This window comes from Ceratotherium simum, chromosome 33 (assembly GCF_057802395.1).
Source record: "Ceratotherium simum simum isolate JZ-2026a chromosome 33, ASM5780239v1, whole genome shotgun sequence".
Classification (NCBI taxonomy): domain Eukaryota; kingdom Metazoa; phylum Chordata; class Mammalia; order Perissodactyla; family Rhinocerotidae; genus Ceratotherium; species Ceratotherium simum.
Window position 1 is genome coordinate 10,990,656 of NC_141932.1, and position 13,879 is coordinate 11,004,534.

The window sequence follows — 13,879 nt, forward strand, 5'->3', positions numbered from 1 at the left end:
CACTCGTAGCATCAGGCTAAGTTGCCAGCAGGAACTTGCATTTTCAAGGGATAAGGAACCAGCACACAATGAACACACACCTTGTACCAGGACCTGCATACAGTGCTTTACATGTGTCACAACGTCCTTGTGAGATGAGGATTATCATTTCCCCACTTTACAGAGCAGGACACTGAGGTACAGAGACGTAGAGTGACCAACTTTCCAATGTCACCACCTTAGTAAGTGGAGAAACCAGGATTTAAACAAAGTTTCTCCTATTCTAAAGCTAGTATTTATTCCCTATGGCAAAGAATTCCCATTAAATTATTTGTAATCCATCAATTAGAGACTGATAACCAGTGTTTGAAGTCTCCCTTTCCCAGAGGAGCTCTGAGCTCCAAGACCTATCTGTTTTCTGTCCTCTGAACACAGGGCTGATGCTCCCATCCTGTGGCCCCCAAGCTTTCAACTTGTGATATTATGAGGAAATTTCAGTGAAGTTCTTGAGCTTATTATGCTTTGATCGGGAAAGTTTATGGGCAGAACTTGACTATGGGGGAATGAGGACATCCCATGTATGAGCTCATCCTTCCCGTCATGTGAACTTGGGGATCCAGCTGTGCTCTGGGGTGGCAGAGACTCCACTCCAAATTAGTCTCAGAGAAGAAAGATCCTTTCTTACCTGTACTATATTCTTGAAAGGCAAAGATGTCCACTAGAATAGAGTATCTTGGACAGAAATGTAACAGTTCCCTCTTCAGCAGTGAAGGATGGAGCCACAAAAACAGCAAAGAAGGTCTAGAATCCCTCTTGTCCCTCTCTTCAGGCACTGAGTACCCAGGAACCAGGCCCTGAGTATCCCAAGCCCTGATCTCTCCTTGGACTCCCTCTTAGACTCAGGATGCTGGGAGTTCTGGCCCCACACTCATAGGATACATCGAGTTGGATGGTTTTCTATGGTCACAGAAACTCTAGGAAACATTGTACATCAGAGTGGTTTACGCCAAATTTCCAGAATTGTGGAGCAATGAACTAAAAATGAAGTGTGTGTCCAGATCCTTTATTTGCTATGATATAGTGAACTTTCCCCTCTTTCTAGACTTATCTTGAACTAATTTGTCTGGGATGCAATGAAGGCGGCTCAGCACACAAGGTGATGCCTGTCCTCCCAGGACAGAAAGGAGACCTAGTGAGCTCCAGGCAAGGAGATGATGCTGTCCTTGGTGCTGAACTAGGGCCTGGATCTGAGGTCATATATCGCCGAGCTCTGAGAGGGGTCTGACTCCTCAGCATGGGATCCAAGACTCAGGACAGGAAGGCAGCCACATAAGCTGGAGTGGTGAAAAGATAAGGCCTTCCTAAAAGAGAAAGATTTGGGTACAAGAAGACTCTCTTATCAGTTGGCTGGGATTCTCTTATGCTTCTCTCTACTTCCTAGTTCACCCTTAGGGACACTTGTGCATGTCTGAATGTCCCTAATTGTCTAAGGGAATTAGGACAGTGAGACTATAAGAAAGATCACTCAACTTAAGATTGAAGCGACCAATGGAGACCTGAAGATAAAAAGAATCCAGAAGAGTATTGGGCCTAATGTTGAGAGGTTGAGAAATGAGTGACAGAAACTCGGGGGGGAGGGGTCATCAGTTTCAAAAAGTAATTATTATAATACCGAGACGTATTAATAACCCTTATTTACTGACTGCTATATTTCAGGAAAATTTTAAAAATATGTTTTCTCATGAGACCTTGCTAGGTATGATTTGTATTTGCTAAATAGGATATTTAGATCTGGAACTTGGAGACACCAGCTGACTTTCACTCATTCTTGAGTGTTGATTGAACATCTGCTCTGTGCCAAGCACCATCCCACACATGAGGCTTTGTGGTGCCTGCGATACAGTCTCTAACATCATCAACACCAGGTCCCACTTCCCAGAGCCAACAACATTTGATGACCATCTTGGTATGCTTCCTTCATTATTTCCCGGGCATTTGTTTTCTTTGTCATTTTGAGCCTACTGGACCTATGATTTTATGCCATTCTTTTTTATTTTTCTGGGTAAACCCAGTGTTCTGAATTTCATTCTCACTTTTTTTTTAAGAGCAGATGTGTTATATTTAATAAATCTCTCAAATTAGGTTTAGCATTTATTTTGTTTCCACTTTATTTTCAGTGAACGTGCTATTATGACACTGCCTTTGGAGATGATGAGTTTTTCCAGTTCTTTCTCATTTGGCAGCTGGAATAAAATTTCTAGGGCAAAGATCAGTAGAGCTCACACTCCTGATTAGAACTTTTAAGGGGCCCACCCCCTCATCTTCTCTACAACAGCATCGCTCAGCCAATGTCTCACCAGAACGTCCTAAACTGGTGAAGCTCATACAAGTCTCACACTTCTGGGTCCACATCCTTTGAGGCACATGGAGAAGGAAGGAAGAAAGTGGATTTATGACCAAAAAGAGAGGCATAATTTTCCTACAATGCCACTTCCTTCCAGTCATCTCCTATTTCAATTTCCTCAAACAAAGCATGAAATGAGAAAACAGAGTCGTGAAATGTCAGTATTGGGGTTTCTCTATTCACTACATCCTCCTGGTTCGCTGATGGGGAACCAGTCAAATATCCCAGGCTTATATAGTAATATGTTAACCAAAAGTGACCGAATCCTGTCTATCCTAGTAAAGGAGAATTTTACGAGAAGCTTCTGACATCTTCCACATCATTAAAGAAGAAGAAAAGCATCTGCTTGGAAAGACAGTCCTTCTGAGTCCCTCATAGCCTACAAGTCTTGCTGGGTCTGCCCATACATGATGTTCTCACTGTTCCTTACGTGGCCAAGTTCTCAGGGCTGTGTTTGCAGGGAGAAACCTTGAGGGATGAGATCACGTCTCCCTCCAGGACAAAGTGCAGGTTCACATACTGCTTGCTATGGAACTGGTAGATTCTGGATTGACTTGTCTTTGCCTCCTGGAGACCTATTAACCTGACTCAGAGGTTTCTCTGGGACTTATCCCATCAAGAATTTTTTTTTTTTTATTTTGTCAGAAATCAGAATCCTTGTCCCCATGGGCACACCATGTAGCAGGATGGGGAGCATTAAAGATGCATTATGGGCAATGTCAGGGCAGTTAGCAAAGCGCTGGGGTCAGAACAAAGAAGACCTGGGCTAGTGACAGAGATTTTGCATACAACAGCATCTTTTTTTATTTTTAAAATATTTATCAAGAGCTTGTTATGTGTCAAGTGTTGTTCTTGAACAAAGTAGATAAAAATATCTTCACCCAGTATCACAGATCAGGCGAAGACTTGTCCTTGGGAATGGGCAGTGAGGAAACATTGTCCAGGCAGGGCCTCAGAGTTAGGCACAGACAGAAAAAGAGAGGATGAGGCTGGGAAGTGTGTTTCTCTCTTTTCCAGGGAAGTCTGGGAAGGGAGGGAGGTAGAAGAAAGGAAAAAAAGAAAAAAAAAATGAGAAGGAATAAATGAGGGAGGGAGGAAGAAAGACAAGTGAGAGAGTGAAAGAGAGAGAAAGAGACTCTTTCCTGTCCAAATCTGTGAAAATATGGAAGGCCAGGCTAGCAGCTTTGGTCAACACTGCTCTTAGGAACTGCTTGACTGTCTGAATGTTCACAAAGCAGTCAGGAGAGTGCCTGGACACAAGGCAAACCCACAGGACCCTCTGATTAAGACCCCCTTATGCCACTGGGGTCATCTACCTGGATTCAACCTGATCCCTCCACTTGCTGGCCTGTGTGGATTGAGCAGGAGCCCGAGCCTCCCCTGTGACGTGGGGACAGGGCTGATGCTCTCACAGTCACTGTCAGGATTGAATGAGACAGGACAGGTGAGGAATTGATGCACAGTAGGTTCCGAGCAATGAATCAGTTCCCTAGGGCTGCAAATTACCACAAATTACCACAAAGTGGGTGGCTTAAAACAGTGAAATTTATTCTTGCACAGTTACGGAACCTAGAAGAGCAAAATCAAGGTTTCAGCAGGGTCACGCTCCCTCAGAAGGCTCTAGGAATCCTTCCTTGCCTCATCCTCCTTCTGGTGGTTGCCAGCATCATAACTCCAATCTCTGCCTCCACTGTTACGTGGCCTTCTTCCCTGCTTGTGTCTGTGTCCAAATTTCCCTCTTTGTATAAGGACACCATCTTTGGATTTAGAGCCCTCCAATGCAGTCTGACATCACATTAACTCAGTTACGTTTTTGAAGACTTATCTCTAAATAAAACCACGTTCACAGGACCAGTGTAGATAACTTGAATATACCTTTTTGGGAAACACAATTCAACCCAAAACAGCAGGCATTCATTATCAGGATTATGGGACCCCCTGATGTTCCCACTGTCCATCTCCAGTCCCTACCTTCCTCGTGAGCTCCAGACCATCCATCTCTCTAGCTGTCCACTGGAGGCTGGTCTCCATGGGGAGTCCCAGAGACCCTCGAGCTCCCAACACGCGACTCTGACCTCATCGTCTCCATCTCAACCCTGACCCCCAACACTTGAGAGAAATGAAAACACACCTGGACACAGTCTTGTACAAATATGTTCACTGCAGCTTTATTCATAAGCACTAAATACTGGAAAGAAACCCAATGTGCATCAACAGAAAAATGGGTAAAATGAGGTGTGATACACTGGAATCCTACTCAGCAATAAAGGAACAATATATTGATACTCACACAACACGGATGAATCTCAAAAAACACAATACTGAGTGAAAAAACCACAAGAGTACACACTGCATGATTCCAATTATATAAACTAACGATAAAATTTATGAGGTTCATGTTTTCCAACCTTGATCCACTTGTTCTACCACATTTGTCAAGAAGACCTTCCTTTCCTGATTGAATAGACAGAGTGCTGCTCAGTGGACTGTGTACAACATGTGGGTCTATTTATGGGCTCTGTTCTGTCCACACCACACTCTCGTGATTACTCTACTTTATAGTAGAGTCTGTTTTTCTGCAATAGTCTTCTTCTTTTTCAAGATTATTTTGTTATTCTAGGTCCTTTACATTTCCAAATAAATTTTAGAATCAGTTGGTCAATTTATATATATATATATATATAAAATTATATACGCTTATGTGTTAAACTTATATACATACATATATACCTATACATCCATATATATACGTCTGTTGACTGGGATGACTTTAAATCAATATGAAGAAAACTGACATCTTAACAATATTGTGTCTTCCAATCCAAGAACATGGTGTATTGCTTCTTTCATTTGGATCTTCTTTAATTTCACTCAGCAATACTCTGTATTTTTCAGGGTGGAAGTACTGCACGTTTAAATCAAAAAATTGATCCTTGGTACTTTATGGGTTTTGGTGCTGTTAAAATGGGCTTAGTTCCACTTGTAGGATTATTTGTTTAAATTTTTTGTTTATTGCAGTAACATTGGTTTATAACATTATATAAATTTCAGGTGTACATCATTATACTTCTATTTCTGCATAGATTACATCATGTTCACCACCCAAATACTAATTACAACCCATCACCACACACATGTGCCAAATTATCCCTTTTGCCCTCCTCCCTTCCCCCTTCCCCTCTGGTAACCACCAATCCAATCTCTGTCCCTATGTGTTTGTTTATTGTTGTTGTTATCTACTACTTAGTGAAGGAAATCATATGGTATTTGACCTTCTCCCTCTGACTTATTTCACTTTGCATAATACCCTCAATGTCCATCCATGTTGTAAGACCTGAAAATATGAAACTTCTAGAAGAAAACATAGGCAGTACGCTCTTCGACATCGGTCTTAGCAACATATTTTCAAGCACCATGTCTGACCAGGCAAGAGAAACAATAGAAAAAATAAACAAATGGGACTACATCAAACTAAAAAGCTTCTGCACAGCAAAGGAAACCATCAACAAAACGAAAAGACAACTAACAATTGGGAGAAGATATTTGCAAACCATACATTTGTAGGATTTTTAATGCCACATTCAAACATTTGATGTCTTTCCACTGAGGCTACTTTAAGAAGTGACTGCTGTGATATCTTCCTGTCTTCGTTTGGGTGCAGAAGGTAAATTTTGGGATCCTGTTCATTCATTAGATGGTCGTGTGACCATTTGGGAACCTTACTCATTTGTTTGGTTTGTCTCTATAGAGGAGACCATGAGCTGCTGCTTGACTTTCCAGTTCTCAACCCAGAAGTCCACTCTTGAGCTCAGCTTTCAAAGAGAGAGGCAGAGGAAGGTCCAGCGGGAGGGCATTCCAGGAGGAAGGACCTCAGCATGCAAGGTCAGAGGTCTGATGCTGGTCCCCTCCAGAGTCAGGAGAAAGTCCCGGTAGGACCTTTCTGTTCAAAGCGCAGGGATCCAGCAAGTTTTCAGCATGCGTTTTGTGCCAGAGGCTCTGACAGGATTTTGCTCTCGGAATTTGTCATCACAACCTTGCAGATAGTGTCTCTCATTTGTGTTTCACAGAACAGGAGACTGAGTCACAGAAAGGTAGCATTTGTTCTGTCACTTAGCAAAGGGGCAGAGTGCATAATCGAACTTGGAATTCTTTGGTTCCAAATCCTGCGTTCTTTCCTGTATTTAGAGGGATTTTTAACTCTGCAGTAATCAGCCCTGACTTTTCTTTACGCTGCACGGGCCGTGATCCCTCAAGCCAGGGCCGAGTCTCTGCAGTTTCTTACCTGTGGATCCTGATCTCTGAGTACTCATTACCAGTAGCCTCCTGTTCCTGTGGGTCCTAAGGCTTCATCCCATGAAAGCTGAGGGATGCATAATGGAGCTCTTCATCCTCCCCTGAGCAGGGGGCACACACATCTGGGGGAGAGTGGTCTGGGGGGCCGTCTGCCTGGGATTCAATCAGGGGACCCTGAGTGGAGGGAGAGAGACGAGAACGAGAGTGGAACAGCAGAGACAGGATAAGGCAGGAAAGCCCATGAATTCCTCCTTCCATTCATCCCACACACATTTTTGTTGAGATCTCCTTGACTCATGCTTTCCTTGAATATTTCATACTTAATGAGCATCCTATTTGTTTCTTACTAATTTCATTAACTTCTCACAACAGCCTCATAAGAAACATACTATTATTGTCTCCATTTTATAGATATGAAAACTGAGGTTGAACCAAGTATGTAGCATGCTCAAAGCCCTTGGTGAAACCAGGATCCCATGCTGTTCTTTCTGACCCCAAAGCTTGAGGCCCCCTGTGTGACGCCCTCATCTCGGTGCTGGATATACTGTGAGGAACGGGGCAGACACAGGCCCTGACCTCATGCAGCTTACTCTTTTATTGAGGGAGGCAGCAAAACATGTGAGTTAAACTAATAAATATCTAATTATAAGTTATTATGTGATAGAAAGTAACTGGGTAAGTGAGAATTACAGGTCCTTGAATCAGGCATGGCACCTGTCCTTGGGAAAGTCACAGTTTCATGGGAGGCCAAGACAGGCAAAGAAATTATGTCCCTGTGGTAGGCAGAATAGCAGCCCCCCAAAGATGTCCGCATCCTAATCCCCTGGAACCTGTGAATGCGCTACATTACATGGCAAAAGGGACTTTGCAGATCGGGTTACGTCAAGCCTATTGAGGTCGGAGATCCTCCTGGATTATGTGGCCAGACCCGATGTAATCACAAGGGTCTTGACAAGTGAAAGAAGGAGGCAGAGAGAGATTTGAAGATTCTGTGCTTCTGGCCTTGAAGACAGAGGAAGGAGCCGTGAAACAAGGAACGCAGGCGCCCTCTAGAGGCTGGAAAAGGCAAGAAAATGCATTTCCCCCTGGAGCCTCCAGAAGGAACGTAGCCCTGCCTGCCAATGCCTTCGTTTTAGCCCAGTGAAACCCGTTTTGGACTTGTTTCCTCCAGAACTGTAAGATAATAAATTTATGTTGCTGGAAGCCACTGAATTTGTGGTGATTCATGACAGCAGCAACAAGGAAGTAACACAGACTCACACAGAGCGAGTGACAGGCGCTGCCTGAGGAGCATCCTTCTTTGCTGCTCCTCTCGACAACAGAACTGTTCACCAGAATTGTTAATGTTTGTGCTCCTGCTATTCTCTCCTGATTGTTCAAATTAAGATTCTTACACACACACAACCACTTCCCGACACTGCTGTTATCAAGCACACCAGTGACCTCTGCTGGTGAATCCAAATGGTCACATTTCAGTCCTCACCTCTCTGGACTTTGCAGCAGCAGGTCTTCCAGGAGCATGGCTTGCCTAGATGAAAGCCCTTCTTTCCTTAACTACAAGATATCACACTTTCCCAGGTCCACGGACCTCACTGGCAGCCCCGTTGCTGGCTGCTCTCCAACCAAATGGAGAACGAAGAACATTAGAGGAGGGAGGACCAGCCCATTCACAGACCCAGAGGCACTAGTAACCTTGTTCTGGTTGATGACGATGAAAAGTTCAAGGCGGATGGAGTAGAGCGGGAGGTGGGGGGAGTGGAGGAAGTGGACTGCACAGTGGGGCAGGGATCAGGGTGAGGCAAGCCAGGCACTCGCCAAAGTGCAAAATTAAAAGAGTAGCCAAAAACCTCAGTAATTCAGATAAAAAAATGTTTGAATGCGAGATTTGTAAATCAAAAAGAATGCAAAAAACAACAAAAAAAACCGTGGAGAATAAAAATCAAAACGTCAATAACCCAGGATTAGTAAGAGTGCCCTTCAGAACCAATTGGAGTCTGAGGCAGAAGAAAAAATATGTGCCCCATGTGTATGTTTTTGTGTAATTTTAACGTTCATTTTTTCTATAACATTCAAATATTATTAAACACTTGAAAAGTGCTGTGTATTAAAACATTTTTAAGTCTAAAGGTTTTATGTGTACTCAAATCAGAATTTATTATAATTTTGCTTTCCTGACTTTACTGGAAACAAACGCAGAGAGAATATTTTCAAATTCTCCTTCTCTGCTTCTCTCCTTTTCAACTGAGAATACTCCCACATGTGACAATTTCTCTTGATCAAGTTATGATCTTAGGTAATTATTAACTAACTTCAGTCGACTGATTCTGGCATTATTTACATTTTTGATATTTTGCACATCATTAATTTTGTTTTTTAATAATAGTGTATTAAGATATTATTTATCTCGGTTACTGAGATTTCTTGCATCCCCTTAAGATCTGCATCTGAGGCGAGTGCCTCACTCTCCTCACCCTAACCCTGGCCCTTCTGGAGAGATGGATGCTGAGAGGCCGGAATGTGCAGGGCTACAGGCTGAGGAGTGTGAGCTTCATTCTCTAGGTCAGAGGGCGGCAAACTACAGCCCATGAGAGAATCTGGCCCCATACTTGTGTTTGTAAATAAAGCTTTATTGGAACACAGCCACGCTCATTCATTTACATATGGTCTGAGGCTGCATTCATGCTGCAGTAGCAGAGTTGAGTGGCCGCAACAGACACTCTATCCGCCCACAAAGCCAAAAGTATTTACTATCTGTCCCTTGAAAGGAAAACTTTGCTGGCCTCTGTTCTAGATGATGGGGGCAAACAGATGCTCAAAAGCAGAGGAATTGGACAATGATGGCTTTTAGGTGATCGCTGTGTGTGAGGGATGGGAGGCGAGAGGCAGAGAGATGAGGGGTCCAGGAAAGAGATCTTGAAGCCTCAGCAATGACGGGGGTCAAGTTGGAGAGAGGGAGACTGATGCTACCTGTTCTTAACTGGAAAAGTGAACAAGACGTGGTGAATTTTTGGCTGTAGGAGAAGAAAGGGAGAGAGAGAAAGTGACTCCTCTGTGCATGGACTGAAGGAAAGAAGTGGGGGCTGTTATGCTGCCAGCAAGTTGAGGTATCCAGCGTTGGGGGAGGAGGCGGAGGAGATGAGGAGAGCAACATCGGCCATGCTGGGTGGGTCAATCCAGGGGGCCATTCTAGAGGAGGTGTCCAGGCAGGATGCCAGATTGGGAGATGTCCAGGTCACTCACCTGGGAGAATGAGCTCATGAGAGCATTTGCACACTCCACGCCCGTGTCCCCCACGCTTGCTGCTGGTCTTGCTGCTTTTCTCCTGCAGGACCTCACTCTGTGTGAAAAGACCAGAGAGACTCTCAGTCTGGCCAGCTCAGGGTGCAGTGCGCACACTGACCCCTCCTCTGTTCTCTCTTAAGGGGCTGGAGGAGTGACTGAGGTGGGAGAGGGGTGGTCCCGTCCCAGAGACCCCAGGTTAAGAGCACATGCTCCCCCCTCCTGGACAGTGGGGCCCGGGGTTTGTGACAGACTCACCCGGGTGCCTGGACCTCCTTCCTGCCTTTGATTCAGGCTCTGGACCCACCCAGTCCCTCCAGCTCTGGGTTCAGGGATCCGAGGCTGCCTGCCCTTCCCACCCCAGGGCTCTCCCTCCCTCCCCAGGTCCCTGCTCACATGATGACAATGACGCAGAAGGACAGAAAGAGCAGGGCTGTAGCACCTGCTCCCCCCACGGCCACCAGCACCACTCCTGATAAAGGCCACGCTTTTCCTGCACAGGATTGGATTATTAGTGATTCCCTTCTGAGAACTTGGTCTAGTCTCCTCCCACTTCCTTAGGGCCCCACACGTCTGTGTTCAGGCCACTCTGCCAAATACAGAAACAGGGACACATGGGTTGGGGGAGGAGCAGAGGTTGGATGAGGAGAGTGAGGCACACAAGAGCTGGGTTGCAGCCTGTCTTTATTTAAAATGTTGACATTTTGTTCATTGTGGCATTTATTTTGTATTCATTTTTAAATAAAAAATATTGCGTCATAATATTTTTTATTGCTGAGATTTTTTTGTCTTCTCTTCAAATTTTGGACGCGTGGTAAGTGCCTCACTCGCCAGACCCTCAGCACAGTCCGGCAAAGCTGGGACCTTGTGTCCCCAGACACACCTGTCCAGGCCCCAGCCCCTCTCCTACAACACCCACCTCCTTCCCTGGCTCCCCCTCTAGCCCTTGCCCCACCCCACAGTCCTGGCCTGGCAGGAAGATGACAGTGACACTCTGAGTCCCAGGGAATTTCCAGGCCTCACAACCCAGCACAGACCAGAGCTGAGCTCCCCTCTGAAGCTCAGGGGGCTGCTGGGTGGACTGTGGGGTGGGGTTGATGCTGTCCTCCTCCTCCAGCCCCTCCCCCATCCACCGGTGCACTCACTCTGCAGAGATAGGATCAGGGAGACGTGCAGGGAGCCCCGAGGGTGCTGAGCTTGGCAGGTGAATTCGCCTTCATGACTTGACTTCACGTGGGGCAGCTCCAGGACCCCAGTGTTTGAGGGCTGTGAGGGGCTCAGGGTCTGGCTTCCACGGGCCCAGCTCAGCCTGGCTGGAGGGTTGCTGTCAACAACACAGACCAGGCGCAGGGACTGGCCCTCCAGGACTGAAAGAGATGAGCCATTCTTCAGGATTGTGGGTGCTGGAGAAGAAGAGACAGAAGGTCAGAGTGAAAAAGAGATCCAAAGAGGACGGATGCAGAAGGAGGCTGGATGAGGACAGACACAGGGATATAAGCTGAGGTGCAGGAAAATGCTCACTTTCACCCCGCCTTTGTGGGACTGTAAACTTGCCCATCTTCCTTGCAAAGCAGCTTGGCCACATCTCTCAAAATTGGGAAGAACATTTGAAACAGCTATATTTTGCTTTGGAACTTTTCCCACAGACTTGCACACACACTTGTGAAAGGAGACACAAGATTGTTCATTGCAACATTTCTGTTAATAGAATAAAATGAACGCCATGATTTTCCTTTAACAGAAGATGCATACAAATCAGAATCAGCCAGCCCATGGAATACTGATAGTCACGGAGAAGAATGAGGAGAGTCTGTACTACTAATGTCACAGGGCCCCTAAGGCCCTTTAGGTGAACAAACCAAGGCTCAGAGCAGCCTATGGGCACTGGTCACCTCCCAGGGGCGGACTGCGCATCTGAGGACAGACTCTGCTGTGAATTCTGAATTTTTGAGCATGTGAATATTTTACCTGTTCGAAAGTACTTAAATAAGCAACTGGAAGGGAAAATTAAAAGATAAAGCTGGGAGAGTCATCAAGAGACAAATGATAAGGGGCCTCGAGACATGAGCTCTGCTGTAGGAATGTTGCCCTGTTCTCCTTGTGGAGCTGAGAGGGATTGAGAAGTCTGAGGAGAGTGAGGGACCAATGGGCACAACTGCGCATGGGGCTGAGGATGGGAGGGATCACAGGGTTCACCCACAAGGGGTTCTCTTGCCACCACATTGAGTCCAGCGTGAGGCAGGGACTCTGGGAGGGGGGCTCCTTCCTACCTGTGCTGTTTCCTTGGAAGACAGTTACAGTCAAGTTCTGTGGAGAATCTAGGACAGAAAGACATGGTGTACCCGCATGAGTGGTGAGGGCTGTGTGGACATCAGCCCTTGTCCCCAGAAGCTGCATAAATAGGGGAAGGGTGGAGGCAGGCATCCTCAGGACCCCCTCCCAGCCTGGATTCTGGGACTCAACACACAGGGTCTAAGGCCAACACGTATCCATCCCCATTGCTCTCAGGACCCCATCAGGGATTGGCGCATCCTGGCCCAGCACTCACAGGACACGTTGAGGTGGATGGTACTCGTTCTGGTCACTCCAGCCCTAGGCAGGGTCACCTGACAGGTGAGGCTGGTTCCATGGTCCTGGGGCCGTGGGGTGAGGGTGAGCACCGAGGAGAGGTTGGTCCTGGGGCCCAGGGAGGTGAGGGCAGCTGATGTCCAGGAGAAGATGGGGGGTGTGCCCCGCTCACAGGCCCACGGCACAGAGCAGGTCAGGTTCCTGGGGTGGCCGGACTCCAGGGTCCCCGAGATGAGGATGTGAGGTGTCTGGGTGAGGGCTGGTGGGAGAGAAAGAGACATGAGAATCAGTAGGGAGGGTCTGACGTGCAGCCATGAGAGTAGACTCAGTCTTCAGACTAGCTCCTGCCTCTAAACTCTGACCCGCTGTACCCCCAACCCCAACCAGGAGCAGAGTCTTATCCCAGTTGTGTCATGGGAGTCCTGTGTGCTTCCCCTGTGGTCTCACCTGGAGCCCCCTCCTTACCCATCACACGCACAGAGACTCGCTTGTCTTTGTAAGTATTTTTGGTTCTTCCTCTCTCCACCCAAAAAAAGTATGTTCCGTTGTCACTTCTCCTGGCGTCTCTGATGTCCAGGGAGCAGTTGGAGGTCTGGGAGTCCCAAAGGAGGTGGAATCGGCCCTGGGTGTCCTCCTGTGCTTTACGACCTGGGTTGTTTGTGGCCACTAGAACGTCTTGGTCTGTGTTGGCCCCTTCCCGGAACCAGTAGCCATGAGCTGGGGTAGAAGTAGTCCTGCGATCCCGAGGGTAGGAGACAGTGCAGGGCACTCGCACACACAGACCCTCCTGCACCATCACTGACCATTGCACTGGCGGCTTGTAGCCCTTGTAATTTTTTGAGGGCTCCTTCTGGCCCTCAGCCCCCTCCCTCCACCAGAGCAGGGCCAGCAGCAGCAGCAGCATGTCTGGGGTTGGCAGTCTCAGGTTCCTCCAGGGAAAGTCTGTGTCTCAGCGTTCTCTATCGGGAACTAAAAGTTGCAGATTTAGAGGAGGCTCTTAAAAGAAGATGAGGGTGAGGTCATAACAGTGACCCTCCTCAGAGGAGGAACTACACAGCCAGACAGAGCTGGGGCTGGGACAGCTCATGGAGTCAACCATCCACCACCCCTCCACATCCACTCCTGGGGACCCTGGGCCAGAGAGGGTGAGATCCCCACCCACATTCACACCTCATGCAGGGCGTGAGTCTCATCTCTGGCCTTTCAGTTGATGTCTTTCTCTTCAGGAGTACATTTTCTGTAAAGTAAAAATGTGTCTCTTCTAATCAGATCTCCTATTTCAAGTCTATAGATATTTCTGGAGTTCAATCCAGTCAGGTGTGCAACTCAGGGACAAAGAAGATGAAGGTAGCCAAT

General features: G+C 46.7%; 1 pseudogene; it reads right to left on the minus strand.

Annotated features, from left to right (window-relative positions):
- Window positions 1-6,503: 6,503 nt before the first annotated feature.
- On the minus strand, window positions 6,504-13,427 carry LOC101403470 (sialic acid-binding Ig-like lectin 8; annotated as a pseudogene).
- Between the last annotated feature and the right edge of the window lie 452 nt (window positions 13,428-13,879).